General features: G+C 41.1%; 1 protein-coding gene across 9 annotated transcripts in view; it reads right to left on the reverse strand.

Moving 5' to 3' along the window:
* Positions 1–12,424, reverse strand: part of PCDH15 (protocadherin related 15) — a 678,253-nt gene that overhangs the window by 405,576 nt on the left and 260,253 nt on the right. For all 9 annotated transcript variants that reach the window (XR_007376985.1, XM_048944599.1, XM_048944600.1 and 6 more), the window contains exon 4: positions 5,406–5,453. The gene's annotated coding sequence lies outside the window, so the exon portion shown is untranslated. The remainder of the gene's footprint in view (positions 1–5,405; positions 5,454–12,424) is intronic.

The raw sequence follows: 12,424 nt of genomic DNA on the forward strand, positions 1-12,424 counted from the left end.
ATGAAAAGCAAGTCTATGAAAATATGTTACTTCATATAACTAGGGCTTCTCACATTCCTAATCTTCTTTTAATTTGCCTTTTCATTCTTTCACCTGACATTCTTATTCAAGATTCCCTCAAGATTATTTATGGAAATAAGATGCTTTAAAATAAATGAATCATCTTTCAGACTTTTGGCACGTATGTTGTATATGGTTCGAAATAATTTAGACCCTATATATCTAATGTCATTTGATTGTGAGCAAAAACACAGCCCAAGTCTTGCCACAGCCAACACCCATCTGTCTGCAAGGACACTTCCATCTAGGGATGTTTACAGAGAATATGAAGGACTAAACAGACTGTAGTGCTGTCTGCTGATAGTAATCTTCCACTGCTAAGTCTTTCAGTAAAAACATACCAGCATAAGTTTCTACAAGTACAAGCCTGAGGGTTTTTTTTGCCCAACACTGAATATTTTTCATACCCTTTACTACAGTGTATCTTTATGATTATTGTTAGTCACTGGAAATATAAGAAGTTGCAGGTATCTTTCAAGCAAATCTTACACTCCACATATTCTGATTTCTACGAATTACAGACAGAACTGCATATACATGTGCTCCCAGATTTACTGTTGCATTATGATTCAGCTTCTGCACCTCCACCTTATGCAGCTGGGGTCAAGGCAACCCTCACTACCCATACAAGCTGGGGAATGAAAGAATTCAGCACAGCCCTGCCAAAAAGACCTGAGGGTGATGGTGGATGGGAAGCTGGACGTGAGTCAGCAATGTGCCCTCGCTGCCCAGAAAGGCAGCCGTACCCCGGGCTGCATCAGAAGTGTGGCCAGCAAGTTGAGGGAGGCAATCCTGTCCTTCTGTTCTGTGCTGATGAGGCCTCACCTAGAGCACTGCGTCCAGATGTGGAGTCCTCAGTGCAGGAGAGACATGGACCTGTTGGAGTCCATCCAGAGGAGGGCTGCAAACATGACCCAAGGGATAGAACACCTTTTCTATGAAGACAGGCTGAGAGAGCTGTGGCTGTGCAGCCTGGAGAAGTAAAAAGGCTGTGAGGTGACCTTTCCTTCAGGAAAGAAGGGGACAGACTCTTTAGCAGGGTTTATTGTGACAGAAGAAGGAAAAATGTTTTCAAGCTTAAAGACGGTTAGATATAAGGAAAAGTCTTTTAGAGTAAGGGTGGTGAGACCCTGGAACAGGTTGCCCACAGATGTGGTTGATGTCCTGTTCCTGGAGACTTCCAAGACAATGCTAGATCAGGCCCTGGGCAACTTGATCTAGCTGTGGTATCCTGTTCATTGCAGGGCAGTTGGACTAGATGATGTTTAACAATTCTTTCCAACTCCAAGAATTCTATGATTCTATCTCAAAAATTAAATGACATGAAATTAAAGGATAGCAGAGGAGGTATGACTGATATTCTAGCCTTCAGAGGTGGCTGGATATGACACATTAAAACATCCATAACATCCTCTGAGACCAATCCAATGTAAGCAAATACTGTTTTCGAGTCCCAGCTGTGTTTGGAGAGTTCTTTGAGGATTTCACTCATGTCTTTGGTTGTATGTCTTCTAACTTCAAATCAAAGCATACTGAAGACATACTTTTATCCACTTGATTTTCTATCAGTATTATTATGTTTTATTACCTCACTCGTATTTCAGCCCTTAATATATTTTAAAAAAGCAAACTGGTGTTTGTTTTGTTATGAAAGCAGATCAATCCCTTAATGGGGAGGTACAGAGGCACACCATGCCAATACTTGTCCTTCTCTACAACTCTCCAAGCTTAAATCTATCTTTTTCTGATGACAAGTAAAAAAAGCCTATGCAACAGAAATGAGCATAGCAGAAGGGGGAAAACATTTGCCTGTTACTTCTTCCTTTTTCTTATCACAGAATGGCTTATGTCGGAGGGGACCTTAAAGATCATCTGGTTTCAACCTCCTTGCCACGGGCTGGATCAGGCTTCCCAGGATCCCATCCAGTCTGGCCCTGAACACCTCCAGAGATGAGGCATCCACAACATCCATATGCTACCTGTTCCAGAGCCTCACCATCCTCTCAGTTAAGAATTTCTTCCTAACATCTAACCTAAACCTACCCCCTTTTAGTTTAAAGCCACTTCCCTTTGTCCTATCACTATCAGATCAAGTAAGAGGTCAGTTCTCCTCCTGCCTGTAAGCTCTCAAGTACTGGAAGGCCTCAATGAGGTCTGGCTGGAGCCTTCTCTTCCCCAAGCTGAACTAGCCTAGCAGTCTCAACCTGTCTTTGTAGGTGAGGTGCTCCAGCCCACTGAGTATCTTCATAGCCCTCCTCTGGACCTGCTCCAATAGTTCTGCTTCCTTCTTGTACTGGGGGCCCTGGGCCTTGAATACACAATATTCAAGATGGGACCTCACAAGGGCAGAGTAAAGGGAGACAGTTATCTCCTTTGCTCTGCTAGCCACACCTCTTTTAAGCCCAGTGTACAGTTGGCCTTCTGGGTTGCAAGCGCACACTGCTGTGTCCAGTTTTTCATCCACCTGGACCCCCAAGTCCTTCTCCACAGGGCTGCTCTCTATGAGCTCTTCTCCCAGTCTGTAGTCATATCTGGGATTGCCTAGACCCAAGTGCAACACCTTGGCACCTGGCCTTGTTAAATTTCATTAGGTTCTTGTGCACACACTCCTCAAGCCTGTCATCAGGACATACAGCCTTTACCTTTATTAGACCCTGCTAATAAATACTGTTTGCTTTTACATCCACTGCTGAAACTAACAGTAACATCTTCCTAGAAGAATCTTTATTTTACAGCTCTATATATGCCCAGCATTTCTTTAAGTCAATTGGTGGCAACGGTCAGCTCAGCACTCATCACCTTGTGTGTGGGATTGTCATCCTTCATTGCATCCACCTATGCTGAATGCCACCTGCCGTTGCCTTGCTCTGCCACTTAGCTTTGCAGAATCCTACTGCAGTTTTACAGAGTCAGCACTCGTCTTCGCTGCTCTGAATAAAAGCACCATCAGCACACTGTCATCTTTTCCAGTTCATTTATCAGAAGAGTATCACAGGTTTTAACACAGACGCTTTTGAGACTTTCCTACCATCATCCACTCAGTCAGGAAACTGATCATTCAGTTCTAACTTCTGTTTCTTATCTACAGACCACGCTTTTTCATCTAAACAGCTTTTCTTTTATCTGACAGAAGTGCAACTTTATGATGATAATAAAGTAGAGTATCTCGCCCTTTTGGCTTTCATGACTAATTCTCATGGGGTTAGGAATAGAGTACAGCTTAGCCATATTGCCCTAGGAAAGGCAATGCACTGTAGTGCATTGGCTGCTTTCAAGGTTTGGTGACTGACTGGAGACTTCTCGACAGGAGGAGGCAGATGGGCTGCTTACGTGAAAGTCAATTCCTTGTCTGTTACTTCTTGTAGCCCTGCAACCTCCTGCATGGACAGCCAATGCAAGGCTAGGATTCCCACTTACAGCTGCCTCAGACTTCACAGGATAACACTTGGAACTCAAAGTTTAAAATCCAAGAATTTCTTTGATTGGAATTTAGAGAATTTAATTTCCTAGCTTCTAAATTATTTAGGTTAAATTGTGACTTCTTGGTGAGAAGGGTTTGAAGGAAACTGCTATAAAAGCTTCAGCTTTTGTAATCTGGGCAACAAACAAACAAACAAAACCCAACCCTGTTAACAGTCAGTGAGAGAATGGCAGGACACATTAAATTTTAGGCTGTCTTTGTTAAACTAATCCACACAGCCAACAAAAATCATCCATTAAACACTTGTGTCCTCCACAATATCACGTGAGCTTAACAAATTCTATCAAAGACTTTGTGCTGACATTACTAAAGGAAGCACTCCACAGAGCTGGTCACAAGACCCATCCCTTATGAATACTTCTAATGAGCCTCCTGCAACCTGGTAAGCCACCTCTCGTTACAGCTTGCCGTAGTCTCCTCTTTCCCCTGCTCCTTATCTGCCTGAGCCAGCTTCTTATAATTCCTTTATTAATCTGCACCATCTCCACTTTAAATAATAATTTCCTTTGGGAACTGTACTGAATGAATGCTTCCTTGAAATCTAGATAGCTTAAGCCCACTGTGTTCATGTAGTCTGAGACATCCACTTTTCTCAGCAAAAACAAAATGTTAGGTTAGTCTGAGAAAGTTTTTTTTTTTTTTTTTTCATTTTATCACTTTTCACTTTTATTATGTTCTTGATTACTTTTTTCCAGTAAATACAAAGGTTGCAACAATCCAATTTGTATGTAACTTGCAGTATTTCTTTTTTATTGTCTTTGCACGTATGTTAGCATGCACTGGTGAGAAGCACTATCCCCATACTGAAACATACGTTATGATTTTTTGCTACCAGACTGCCATGGCTGGAGGTAAAATCAGAAAAGTAATGCATTCAGTTTCTACAACAGAGGTAACTAATAAAAATGACAGCTCTCCTATCCCTTACCCTCCTGCATATAAATCACATAGACCCAGCAAAAACAACATCTCTCCTTTTGGTAGAAGAAGAAACAACTCAACTGGTCATTGAGGATACATACATACATAGCAATGTAGGATGGTTTTGTACTGTAATGTTTGCAATATTAAACTAATAATGGAGCATTTAGAAGTGCAGTGCAAACAGTGAGAAGCAAAATGCATGGATAGGAATTACACCATGTCATTTTAGAACAACTGCTAAGTATTGTTCATTAGGTCTTTTAGTGTGATAGCAGTTAATACTTCCTTTGTGTTTTCCATGGCAAAGAAAATCTTTAAACTGAAGTTTACACCACCATCAGAATTCAGTGCAAAATGTCAGCGAAAAAAGTCCTGAAATATTTCCACCTTCTTGTGCTTTGCTACTCTTCATTTGAAATCCCAGGTAAAAATTTACAAGTGAAAACATGACTTGAAGAGAGAGAATCCAGGTCATGACATGCATTTCCAACAGAAAAAAAAACGTCTTTTCCCTGTGGTACAACAGAGTTGCTGAGCTGATTTCCATCTTGTGATTCAAATCAACAATTTAATTCTTAGTGCCGTGGAGCGTGCAGCAGACATCATTCCAAAAGCTTCCTACGGATAGATTTTCAATCACTTCCCCACATCGTTTTCTAAGTTAATCTTTATAAAGGACATGACTTTCAGTCACAAGTGCATCATATAAGCTTTCCTCTCATCATATAATTCTATACAGACATTTTAGCATAAGAAATGTAAGTAAAAGAATGGAGCAGTTTCCAGGAAAAGCACTAGATGAAGTGGGACATGAAAACAACCAATAAACAGGTAGTCTGAGCTTCCGGGAATGCGTGTTATTAAATGGATTGCTGGATAGTGAATTTTGGAAACCACTTTTGCCAAAAGCACGAAAATATTAAATGGGAAGTAACGGTACCTTAATTGCACTTCTCAGGCACAAATGTTTAGATGATACGTTGATTACCTGGAAAATAGAAAATAGAAAATTAGTCATATTGTTCATATTTTAATTACCACCTGATAAGAACATGTGGTATAAAACGTTTTTCCCTTTTTAAAACAGGGGTTTTAGCCTTCAAAACAAACAGATTTTTGATATCTGCTATTTTATTCCTGATGAAGGTACCTTCAAATAAGAAAATAATGACAAGATTTTTGTTGAAGTAGTTTATTTTCATGAAGAAGAAACAAAGGAAAAATTCACATTAACTTTCATACTTTTGTACTACCTACCTTAAGACATAGCTAGCAGGCACTTATCTCTAATTCCACCTCAGGATGTTCTCTGTCACTACCCAGCCACAAACACCCAACAGGAAAAGCAGACCTCAGGACAGTGGGGAGATGTGAGGAGCCCACCAGACAAAATGACTGGTCACTGAGTACGCTATTTTTCCCTCAGATTGCCTCATCCTAGTAGCATCTTGCACCAAACTTTTGGAGGCCTGCATGCACGCTACCTCTCAGAACAGCAAGCCTTGTATGTACTTCAAGGATTAGAGCTGCTTCGATGGTTTGCTGAGCCATTCAGAAAATTGGAATGTAAGCTAACCACGTTTAACAAAACTCAAGCTCTGAATGGTTCCAAATGCCATGCCCAAAATTGTAATCTGAAACTAAAAAATTGTATATGGACCTATTTTCAGACAGGGCAGGGACAACAGACCTAAACCAAATTGATGTAAGACAGTTCCAGAATAGAAAAAGCCACGACGTGCAAGGCACACCTACAGTGTGGGCTGTGCATTACTTGCACCCCAGAGGCCAAATCTCAGTGGTAGGATTGACTCAGGGCATTTGAATGGGACTTTTTCTTTGGTTGGATCTTCTACATTCTTAGTAGCTAGCTTGAAAACTGAATTGTATCATTCCTTTCTTGGCAAAATCCAGCTCTTTTTACTATGAGAGCACCCATTACCATTATCTTCAGCCAATTCTGTGTGAAGCAAAGATATTCTGCATCTTGCTGCTTTCTCTTTCATTTCAGTATTCATTAGTTATCTATACAATAAGACTCAATTATCCAGAATATGCAAAAAGCCATGACTTGATCAATAAAACAACAAAACTTAATTCTCAGGGCTGTTAATTGACAGCGCAGAGGCTATTTCCTACATTGAGTTATCCAGCTTGCCAAGTTCTTAGAGCAGAAAGTAGACACAGTTAGGTACAGCTGGTCTGCTATGCAATAACTGAAACTGTTGTTTTGTTCTTTTGTGGAATGAATGCATGGTAGGCTGGGTAGGAAGGATTTATAAAGGAGCTTGAGGCTTTTTAAGGTTGATGGAAGTTTGCAGACAGAGATGGATGCTGTGCTGACCTCAAACAAGATGTCAGAAAAGCAACTAAATGCTATTTTATGAGCCTTCAAAATAAGGAAGTAAAATGAGGTAACTTCAGTAACAGCAACGTGTATGTAGGAATAGCAAACTTTTCCCCAGAACAGGTCAGACAGATCAAATCATTTCTCCCTCTAAAACACAAAACATATACACAAAAAATTAAGAACAGAACAAACATAAGAAGTAAACAATATGCAGTTTATTACAGCACATGTCTGATTGTGTTTCTATGCCTTCTAGTAGGCAAACGATGTACTGCTTACACAGGACAGGAGGACAGCTGGAGCACATGCACTGCTCTGTATGAAAGGACCGTTCTATCAGCACCATGGTTACAACCCATTCAGTATTCCACCAAAACAATTACATATTTCATCCACAGAGACCTACAGCATTAAGGTTCCAATTAGTTCATCCAGACAATGCCCAGCCTTGCATGCATGTTGTGGAAGAATACAACAAATTGCTTTGCCATGGGAACGGTGTTTACTACTTGCCTTACTAACAGATTAATGCCTACTGTCAGCAGGTTTTATGACAAATGATTGTCATTTTGAATTTCTGTAATGAAGATGCATCATGCTTTCTGTTGTTCATGCTGTAGAACAGTCTTCCTCATACTCATCAAGGGCTTTTAGTCTCACACGTTATTTTCCAGAAGCGTAAGCTGTTTAGACAGTGATAATAGTGGATTTTATCATTAAGAAAAGGAAGATGCTTCAGCCCTGAGTTTTCTACTGTGCTGGAAGGTCACTGTGCCTGTGACACTGGCCTGGGATGTGGTGCAAGAGCAGGGATCAGTCTCCATCCATATACTATGTGATATACTATGGAAGCTGCATTCACATCCCCACCATACCTGTGGTTCCAAGCAGATGAGGGATCCATCACTTATGCAGAGCATTTGGTGCCAGTGGAACTGGGCTTCTGGATTGGTTTCCTCTAAAAGCAATCTCATTCACATTCACCAAAACGACTTTAATCTGGCTCGAAACGTAGTAAACACAAAGGATTGAAAGATTCACTTCAAAGATATGCCAATGCTCCGAAGCCAAACATTAACTCTATTTAATCCCTGAAGAAAGAGATGGGATATAAAAAACTTAAGAAAATAACACCAGTATGGCGGAGTCAAATAAGGACGTGCTTTTTATATAATTTAGAGCTAATTCCTAGCCCGTGTCTGAAAATACTATGTAGTATTGAAGTCAAACTGGGAGGCAAGAACTGGGGACCCTTCAGTTATGCAGTAAACTAAACCCAATTTCAGATCAACAACTGGACGTTCGGCCTCTTATTTCTACGCTGTTCCTTCAGTGATGCAAGAACCAACAGAAGGCATCTTGAAATTCTGCTGCCATCTTCTCTTGTAACCAGATGTGTACATTGTCATTAAATTACAGAGGAAGCACAAATTGCATGTTTGTATAATCATTTCAAATTATTTTGCTGACTAAATACATTCTCAAGGCTGTAATTCAAGACTCACTTAATTTCTACCATTGATAACTGCCTAAAAAACAAATCTTGTCATTTAATCTGAAACAAGTTTTCAGTAAATTTCAAAAAATCCTCAGTTTTTTTGAGGACAATTTTCTCCCTTCTGAGTAACACGATAAAATATCTCTCCAGTAGCAGAGGAAAAAGGACAAGCTCGTGAAGAGGACATATTCAGAAAACTCTGCTCTTGGAAGAACACTGATGAGCAATGCCAAAGCCACGAAGTAGTTCTGCCTAGAAGCCTACAATTATTAATTTCCTGAAGACTGATGGAATTGACGGGTAAGTACAAACACTTCCAGTATACAAATGGTGAATTATTTGCTGTAAGAAGGGTAGGGTTTCCAGCAAGGAGTTGTGTGGGAAGATGACGAAACCAAGAATAGGAACACAGATTGGGCAAGAAGGCACAAGAGTATGACTAAGCCCAGGGGTAGGAGTCAGCATCCTCGAGTGCAGCTGCACCAACAGCACACATCACTTGTGAAAAGGGATCTTACCCATGGTGGAAAGAGCTGATCAAAGGCCTACTTGTCTCCTTCCCAGTCCTTACTGTCCTAGGAGGATGTTCGTCATGAGATTGCTGACCCTATAGCTCATAGCTCAGACAGGTTCTGGACATGGTGAGATCAGAGAACTTCCAGCCTCCTTGGCTACACTGAGCATGCTTCCATTCACAACGAGCACTGTTCCCTTCCCACCACTTGAAGTTTGCCCAGTGCTGTGTGTAGCATCTGGCTAAGCCTTGCCATTATCCAATGCCATGTAAAAAAAAAAACAACCCAGCAGCATAAACGTATCTGGGTTCTGATCTGAAGTAAGCTTTGACATTCAGAATAAAGAACAAGGGAGAGACTTAAGGCTTAAGCTGAGGATAGGGTTTCCAGTAGGTGGTTACACTTCAGCTCATGGCCTACCTGAAGGTACTAAGCCCCTCACCTCCCAAGAACCACCACCTCTGCTGGCCTAGCTGCAGATACCCTTCGTGGAGGATGTTCCTCGTTAGCAACTTCTGAAAAGTTCAATTTACTTTTTGGCCTTTGATGTAATCTCTTTGCTTCCACTTTCACTCAGCCCCTTCTCTCCTTCACTAAAATGGGTGACTGAGAAGTAGTTGTAAAAGTACGTTAAAATGAGCATGAAGAGTAATATCAAAACTATCTAAGGAATGCAAATCCATGTTTTGCGTGAGGCAAGAATCTTGAAACTCTCAGGCATCTCTGAAAATTACCATATTTATTTTAATTAGGGAAATTTTACCTACAATGGTGCCTACAGTACATATATTTCCATACTTAACACCTTAGCAATCTCCATCTCTACAATTTTTTGGTGTCTGATCTTAAATCCTTACACTGCCAGGATACACTGAGTAAACAAAAAACAAATCACAAATGTTTAACATCTCTCTGAATACTCATAAATTGCTTTCTGCACAGACTAACCACATGTTTTTCCCCTGCTCACAAGGGAAGGCTCTCCCCTGCTTAAAGCTCATGCTGAATTGAGGTTTCTCTCCTGGTTTTCACAACACATCCTTTGCAGGGACCAGCCTCACCCAACACAGAACACAAGGTTTTGAGAAAGGAACTTGAAGACTTCAAGGGTCACAAAGGATAAATGCATGAAGTCCTATGGTGCAGCACTGATAGCACTGAACTCTGATCTGTCTGCAGATTTCTAAGACTATTCCTCCCACAGAGAAGTTTTTTGTGTAGTCAGCTTCTGGGTTGCATGAAGTTGTGTTCCCTTTTCCTAAGAGAACCAACATCACTAAGCAGCTTTGGAGCAGGGAAGCAGATTTGCTTGGCATGCTAACATTTCTTCTTCTCTCCTGTAGAAAAAAATGCTTGATTCTGCCAGAAGAATTTGTGTAAATTAAAGTTTCCATCAAGATGAGCACAAATGTAGTGATATTTTTCTCACAATAGAACTCTATTCTCACTCACTATACAACTCAACTTCCAAGGTGGAAGTGGAGAATTTCAACTCAGCTCTCCTTAGAGAAATGTTGTCCAACACCTGTGAGTAACTACAAGTTGAAGTTGTGGTCAGACACTTGTCTTTCCCTGCAACCCTCTCCCCTTCAGAAAGACAATCCATCTGCAGACAGAGTCCTACAAACTCTCAGTGTCAGAAAGTTGGCTCTGGGGCAAGCTAGTCAGTGTGACATCTCTGAGCCCAGCGTCTTTCTACTAAAATCAGATGTTAATAGAACAGGCAGTAAAACCAGACATTGAATTTCTCACCTTTTTTGAAACTTCATGTAGGTGAGCTTGTAGTCCAAACAACAGATCGCACAGGTTCACACCTCAACCTGTAGATTGTGAAAGCCCTGCTGGGATTGTATGAATCATTGTAGAAATATGACTAAAGAGAAGACAGTTCCCAGAAGACATTAGAAAAGCACACAGAAATGTATGATGCTTCTTAGAAACATAAAGCACAGGTGACTAAAACACACATACACACAGTTTATCAAGAGTTTATCCTCCCTTTGATTTCTCTCTGTCGAACATCACTCATTCTCATAGAAAAATCTACACTAGAGCTCCCTCTCTCTGGGTTTCTCCTGTTATGCTGACAAGAGCTTTCTTCCACTTTATGTGTTCCCAAGAATTCCTTTCCAAGTCTCTGGTCATACTGCACCAGGATTCACTGAAGGAGCATCCTGCACTCACCCAGCAGCTTACCATTTCCTCTTTCGCATACTGTGTCTGCGGTGTCGTGGCAAAAGAAATCAGTTGAAATCTTGCTGGCAAAATGAATGAAGTGCCAGTGTCACTTCAAACCAGAAGCAGAGAAGCATTAGTATTATCTCTGTCTTTACTTTTGCCCTCAGTTTACTCACTGGGGATGCTACCTGCCTTTGGAAAGTGTTCTTTGCTGAGTATTGCTGGATACAGCATTCAACTAAGACAGCATGGGAACAGTGCCTTGCTCCTTTCTCTTCATTAAAGACTAAGAGATCTTACTCCATTCAGAGGATGTCTTAATGCTGGAAACAGATGGGTCATCCAAAACACAGGATGGTCCCACTGGAAGTAAGGAGAAGTACAGGCAGTACTCTTTACTATTATTTGGCTTTCTCAGGTTGGAAAGGCTTTAACTCAATACCAACTTCTTTATTAACGCATAAAACATGGTGCCAGTCTCTTCCAATAAAATGCTCAAAAGGAGAGCAGACGGAGAGAAACCCTGGGAGTGGATGATGTACAGTCCCAGGCATAATCCCTCACTCGGACTTGGTGCTCTCCACCAGACAAGCAGGAGTTCCTGAACTGGGATGATGGGATCTGTATGACACAACTGTACTGAGCTTTGTACCAGTGGCTGCTCTTCCACGCTTGTGCATACTCAGCACTGAGCTCTCCCCGCCACTCTCTGAAAGAGACAGGAATGTTCTTGAGCAGTATACTCTTGAGCAAGAGTTCTCTCAGTTTTTTATCCCCTTTTCCCATTTCGGGCTGTGTTTGACATGTTCAATATTACCCCTATTTACATGGATTTATTCAAGAAGACCCTCAGCCATGTAAACAGACCTAAGGCTCCAAATAAACTAATTCTTAGTTCCATCTTCCCCATTATCTCTTCATCCACAAATAAATATAATTAATAAGAAAATAATCAACTCACGCCCTTTACTGTTCACAACAACACACCCATCTGCAAAATCCCCAGCATCTGAAAGCAAGTGAGTATCTACAAGCCCAAAGATGTTGAGGATCACAAACATACAAGTGTACGTGGATGGATTTGATGCCAGATCGGAAACAGTTCAGAAACATTTCTATACTGCATAGTGCCATTGGCCCCGCAATTTTGCGTTTTGGTACCATGTCTTTTCTATTTCTTAGGGTAACGTGCAATGGGGAATGAATGCCTGCAAGTCTCCCTGTATTTGTGGAGGAACCAACCCAGCCAATCACTTAAGCGTGCAGTTTCTTACACAGCCAGACATCCCTGAGAACAAGAACAGGATCTGAGATGCAGCATTAATACATCACAGCCACATCAAGGCTTAGCAATGCGTGAGTTCTCTGGATTTGTATTCAAATGTGTCAGAAAAACTGTCAAAAACAGAAGAGGTCTC

The sequence above is a fragment of the Lagopus muta genome, chromosome 5 (genome assembly GCF_023343835.1).
Source record: "Lagopus muta isolate bLagMut1 chromosome 5, bLagMut1 primary, whole genome shotgun sequence".
Lineage (NCBI taxonomy): Eukaryota > Metazoa > Chordata > Aves > Galliformes > Phasianidae > Lagopus > Lagopus muta.